At 26.8% G+C, this 6,753-nt stretch overlaps 1 protein-coding gene across 1 annotated transcript in view; it reads right to left on the bottom strand.

Moving 5' to 3' along the window:
* Positions 1-246: 246 nt before the first annotated feature.
* Positions 247-6,753, bottom strand: part of LOC107448874 (neuroligin-4, X-linked) — a 310,204-nt gene continuing 303,697 nt past the window's right edge. The window contains exon 8 of the mRNA XM_071188081.1: positions 247-1,206. The gene's annotated coding sequence lies outside the window, so the exon portion shown is untranslated. The remainder of the gene's footprint in view (positions 1,207-6,753) is intronic.

Consider the following 6,753-nt stretch of genomic DNA (forward strand, 5'->3'; position numbering starts at 1 on the left):
TATCTAAAACAGGAAGTCTTGCATTATAGGCCTTAAATGCATTTATTTCAGGCATTTATTAAATAATTTATATATAATTCAAAGTATGTAGAATTATGTAAAAAGGAGTATATATGATTAGTAAGATAAAGCACAAAATTGACAGTCAACGGCAGCGCTCCCTTGGAATAATAAAGCTCACAGGTTTGGCACTGTTTCCTGTGAAAGATAAAGTGAATGAGATTCATCCCATAAATAAGCCATAAGAAACATAAATTAGAAGTTTATTATAAGTTTCTTTATTTTTACAGTACAAACAGGTTTTCACTGCTATTTTGAGCGATATTCATTTTCTAAAGAATATCCATGAAACATAAAACTCAAAACCTTAATTCATAAATTAAAAATCCATTTTTCCAATGTAAAACATTTAGTATGTTGCTAAAATGTTTGGTTACAAAGGTGATTTTCGGATAAAATTCTTGCAAAGTGTGCAAGAAATAAAATTGTTGTAAATAATACTCTAAAACATCTAAAAAGTATAGGAGAGAGGTATAACCAAAATAAATTCCATTATCATGTCTCATACGAGTGGACATTTCAATGGGAAGTAATCTTTGATTAAGTAAAATACAAAACATCTTACAATCTGGGTGCATGAATTTTAAAACAATGACAAGTGTCCATAATGATATAAATAGACCTCAGATTTTAAACAGCAATAACATTTCCATTTATGCACATTTTAACACTTTGAAAGCTATAAAACATCATCAATTTCAGCTCTTTTTTCTGTACAATAGACTTATAAATATCTAGTAACTTCTTTTCAAAAAAGAATTTGCAGCTTTCCAGCACTGCAAATATTATATCAACAAAATTTACACAATAGTACCACCATGGAATTTTTCAAACACAATTTTTTCAAACACAATATTTTCAAACACAATATTTTCAAACACAACATAAAACAGCACACAAAGATTTCCACAAACAATATCAACGTGCCTGCATGTGAATGCTACGGATACATTAGTTGACAAAGTATATTGATTTCGAATTCATATCACGTCCTAACAATGATATCTTTAGGTCATTCAATTTTGAGCTCTTGTATCCAATAAGATTCAAGTTGAAATCAGCACCCACCAGAACAGTTGCTTCACATAAATTCATAGCAACAAATATTTATCGGAATGTATGACTTTACCATATGTAAGTTGGAGTCTGAAATAGGAAAAAAAGAAGTATTTAATAAACATATTTCCATAAATAATAAATTACATTCATAAACAATAGCATTACATGTAGGGGAGAGTGGGGTCAATTGTAACAGGGTACGATTGTAACAAGGCAAAAATTTCGAGTGTTAGGCTCTAGATTTGGTTCCTAGGTGACGCACAAGGTGTATTTTATAAATCTACATGTACACCCCTGATGGCAATCATTTTTATGCACTTTTAAAAGAGTTACATCACAAATTTTCATGTTCCCTTAGTACTTTTTTTGGTATTAGAATATTATATTGTAACAAAGTAATTTTGCTTAAACAAATAAAAATTATTAGCCGAATATGTAAGTGGACACCTTAATTAACATTTCAGTAAAAAAAATTAATTTTGTTAATTAACTAGCATTGTTTTTAACAAATGAAACTGAAATGGAGTCTTGGGGACGATTGTAACAATAAGTAAAGGGACGATTGTAACAGCTGAAAATAAATAATCTTATGTTTGCAAACCATTACTTAACTCTTTAAGAACCACCAATAGTTTCCTATATCATTTATATTATGTTGCATGTGCATATTTTTATTTGTCACCTTTCACAGCATAAATTAAAATTTTTAACCCCTTAAAGTTAAACGTTTAACCTTTTAGGTCTTTACTCAGTATTATTTCTACTCCTAAAATATCACTACTACTTTGATCAATAAAAAAATATATCATAACTATAATAATATGTATAATTAACTATGTTTCAGTTAAATTTATGAACTGTTACGATTGACCCTGTAAGTGGGGACAATTTTAATAAGTGTACAACTGTCAGAAATTGTTAATAACTAATATAATAACATTTAAAATAAGGTATTAATTTTTTTCTAGTAGATGAGAGCCTACTTTACTCGTCTGTCAATTAATACTAATAACATATTGGATTTTTGTTACTTAAAAATAGTTAAGTAAAAAATGTTACAATTGACTCCACTCTCCCCCACTGTGCTCAAAATAAAAAATATGGACCACCCTAAAAATTTTTTACTTATGTACGGATATTCAAGTTTTAGAACTCAATCATAATGATACGAGGCGGTGACATTAAATATGCTAATTAATAAGTGCAGACTATAATTTATGCTTTGTAATCAGAAACAAAAACATACTTTCTCCGAACAAACATGCATTTTTTAGGTAAATATGGTCATAATAGTTTGGTCAGGAGAGCGGTCCAAAGTTATGACCCCTTAAAGTTAACTTAACGGTGACATTAAATATGCTAATTAATAAGTGCAGACTATAATTTATGTTTTGTAATCAGAACCAAAATCATACTTTCTCCGAACAAAGATGCATTTTTTAGGTAAATATGGTCATAATAGTTTGGTCAGGAGAGCGGTCCAAAGTTATGACCCCTTAATGTTAACTTAACGGTGACATTAAATATGCTAATTAATAAATGCAGACTATAATTTATGTTTTGCAATCAGAAACAAAAACATACTTTCTCCGAACAAACATGCTTTTTTTAGGTAAATATAGTCATAATAGTTTGGTCAGGAGAGCGGTCCAAAGTTATGACCCCTTAATGTTAACTTTACTTTTATCACATTTCACCATATCTCGAAAGCTCTTTAAGTGATTTGAAAATTTTGTACATTTTGTTTAGTAAAATGTATTTATTCAAAGAAAGATCCTTGCCAGAAATAACTTTTAGCAAATATTTATTGTTTTATTTAATAATAGTTGAAACAATTTTGAATAGCAAGGTATACAATTTCATGCACCAATTTAAAAAATATGATTTTGAAAGGCAAAACAAAAAAAGCCAAATACGTGTCATAGTTTCTGCGAAATCGAATTTTAAAAAAACGTTGAGCAGTACTTATAAACAATAAATACATAAACATTTTCCTTCGAAATGTTGAGGCAGGAATAAAAGGAAAAAAGCCATTCCACAGTCCAAACAAGTTTCAAAACGGTAAAAGGTTTGTTTATAGCAATAAAACTATTTGGAAAAATCTTGATTGAAAATTAAAAGTTTGCATACTTGGAACACAAATATTCACTTAAAATTTAGAGAGAATTAAATTTAAGTTATATTCTGACTCTAATCTAATCAATGGCTAAAAGCGTACTTATATAACGATCTTTTTTCATACTTAATTACTTTGTGGGGTACGATGTAATATTATTTGAAATTAAGAGGTTTCGTGTTATTTCTCAATAAATGTTTTTCTTTTATATAAAAAATCCTTTTAAAATTCATTTGATGTGACCGACGAAAAATAATTTTATTATAGGATAATATTTTCGAAAATTGAATAGAAAATAAAATTATTCTATTATCATAGGATGCAGTGAAATGAAAGAAATATAATAATAATTTCATTTATAATAAATAGAGAGTGGTAACAATTTTTTAAAACAATCTGATAACTTTGAAAAAAGTTTACAAAATAATTCACTATTATTTTTATAAAGTCATTAATTTGTAATGGGAACTAAGGCTATATTGTTATTGTTATATATTATGAATTAAGGCAAATATGATTACTTTAAAAGAACATAGTATTGAAATTAATAATGCATTTTACGAATGGTATTTCAATTTAAGAAACAGACAGAACTGTTTTTAATTATTAATTTTGATGAATAATTTTAAAAGTAGCATATTTTTTATTAGTGTGATAATATACGGAAATGTTAAATTAATTTTAGTCAGAACTATACTTTTAATAATGCTAATAATGAATGAAGAACAAATCGTAATATTTATTTTTTGATTACTCACAGTGGATTGTATTCTTACATTCTTATCAAGTGCTTCATATCGAAGAGGTAATTTTTTTTAAAAATGAAACTTGAAAGAGGAATTAATTTTAGATACTTTTTTTTATACTTTTTACAGAAACTGCTTTGTTAGAGCAGATACCAAAACAAATTGTTATTTTTTATCATATTGGAAAACTAAAAATGAGTTTTAAGGAATATTAATTGTTAATTTAAATTAAAATCACTCGTTATAAAACTTTGTTATTCGCGACGGGTAAAAGGATAAAAAAAAATTTTTTTCGAATGAGAACAATTATGCACCTTTTCCCATTATATAATACATTCTTCTCCGTGACTACGTAGCACGACGCGACAATGTATTAGCTACGTATCATGATTTAGCATTGTTTTTAAAGGAAAAGTGAGTTTACAAAATAAGCATTTCTATTTAAATATTTAATTATTTGTGTAGATTCTACACTATAAAAAATTACGGATAAAATTTCGATAAAAATTACCAGCTTTCAAGTACTGTCCTCATACAATAAAATCTATTTTATGGGCAAAGCTTTACGAAGCAAAAAATCTTATATATGGCAATTTTTACAGTAATATTTACTGAATCACTGTAATAAGATAATTATTTCTGCACTGAAAAAAATTGATTTTAAGGATTTTCTGCATACAAATATCCAAATCTTTTTACCCAAATTTCATCCAGAATCTTTCACGGTGACTATAACTCTTTTTCGTGCTATTTATACAAACAAAAGATACCTTTACACGCCAATTTCCGTATTAAATATTCGAAATTTAGTGCGATAATAATCAATACAACTATTTAGTTAGAATTAACTAAAAATGTCTATTGCGCGAAAATTTATTTTAAGTATTATTTTTTCAAACTTTTGATCAGAAGGAAGAACTAAAACTAATGCTGAACAAAATTTTTACTTTAGTATATAAGCATTTCTTTTATTTATATCTATGTAAATTTGTATTTTTGAAAAACTCTCAGGTGACATTTATTCTAGATCTTATTTATGACCAAATTAAAAAAATAATAATAAAACTATTTATTAAAATTTGTGACTTAAAGAAATGTTTTAATTGTGTATTGCAATTAAAAATAATTTAAAACAGATTGCTTGGTTATAAGCAGGAAAAATCATTTTTTGAAATCCCTTGTCATATATTTATTTTCGAATATTTGCTTCATTTTTCCTACGATCAATTAACAATTCTATGAGCAATAATTGTGCAACTGATAAATAAATTTCCTAATATGAAATAAGAGAAGATTTTGAATTTGATAATTTTTCTAGAAAAACACAGGAGCATAATTTCTTATTAAACACAATTTTAATTTAATCTTAAGTATAAAGTAAGAATATTTTTATCATCTTAATCTTATCAACAGAGTTATAAAAATGCCATATCTGTAGCTTTCAATAAAATAAATTATAGCTCTTTACAAGAAATATCTTATTTATTAAATATATACATTCCCAACAGAATTATATGAAAAAGTCGTAAAGGATAAAGACTATTACCCCCGATAGATCATTTTAATGAAGCTGTCGTCTAAACTATTTCCTAAGGGACACTTAGTTTAGCTGCTGATGAAGCTGTATGAAGCCGTTATTATAATTCTGATATTTTAAGAAAAAAAATACGTTCAAAAGTTTTTTGCTGAATATTAATAAACAAATTGCAGTCGCAAATGGAAATCAGATAAGGGAGGACTAAGTAACATTTTTTTCAATAAAAAAAACCAGCATTTTAAAAGTAAAGTCTAATGATAAATGAATAAACCACGATAGTATTTTACGGAAAATTCTAAATGTTGTTCTTTCCCCCAGCATAAAAAGTAAAGCAAAAAACGAATCATAAATTCCCTTTTTTCCCCTATCAGTTGGCGGGAAAAAAACATATTTGCTGCTGTGCAGAATTACTGTAAACCTAAACAAAGTTAAAAGTTCGTTGTAAGAGAATACAGTGGGGATTAGTAGTAAAAAAAAAATGCTATTAAAATAAAGAAAAATTGCACACATAGAAAATTCACATTGACGAAAAAGCGCAAGTCAAAAGAAATTTCACAAAAAAAAAACTGGCCCGGAGAAAAAAATCTTTATGAAATAAATTGCGAAAAAGCAAAACGAAAAAAACTGAGAAACTCATTTAACCTGTTATTATTCAAACTAAAACGAAAAGTAAAAATCTGAGTTATGAAATTGGTTTCAGATAAAATTCTGAATTACTTTTCCTCTTCATTGAATTTCTAAGAGCAATGAATCGTGCTATTTATAACATAGCAGATTTGATAGTGACAGAAGACTTTTAAGAATAAGCCGTGTTCATATATCAAAACAAATGATTCTCTATATTTTAGAACTCGATTATTACGTTTTCCTATCTTTTTTGATCTCGACATTTTCAGAATAAAAAGTTTTTTTCGTTACGCTAACTGCTTTACGCCATTTATTCGACTTTAATATCTTTTTCGTAATAAAGTAGATCGTATGTCATCAGTTTTTGCGTAATTATCGAGCTTATAGAATCATTTTCTCTTCCATTATTATTTTCGGTATTTCGATTGTTTTAATTGCTATAATTTTAAGAAGTGTCACTTTTAAATGCGATAACTGTGAAGAACTAATTTGAATAAATAAGATCGAAAAAGTTTTAATTGAGCAATTATGCCATCATTTGTTGTTACCATTTCCAAAATGAAATAAATTAATATATATATATATATATATATAGAGAGAGAGAGAGG

Source organism: Parasteatoda tepidariorum, chromosome X2 (genome assembly GCF_043381705.1).
Source record: "Parasteatoda tepidariorum isolate YZ-2023 chromosome X2, CAS_Ptep_4.0, whole genome shotgun sequence".
NCBI lineage: Eukaryota > Metazoa > Arthropoda > Arachnida > Araneae > Theridiidae > Parasteatoda > Parasteatoda tepidariorum.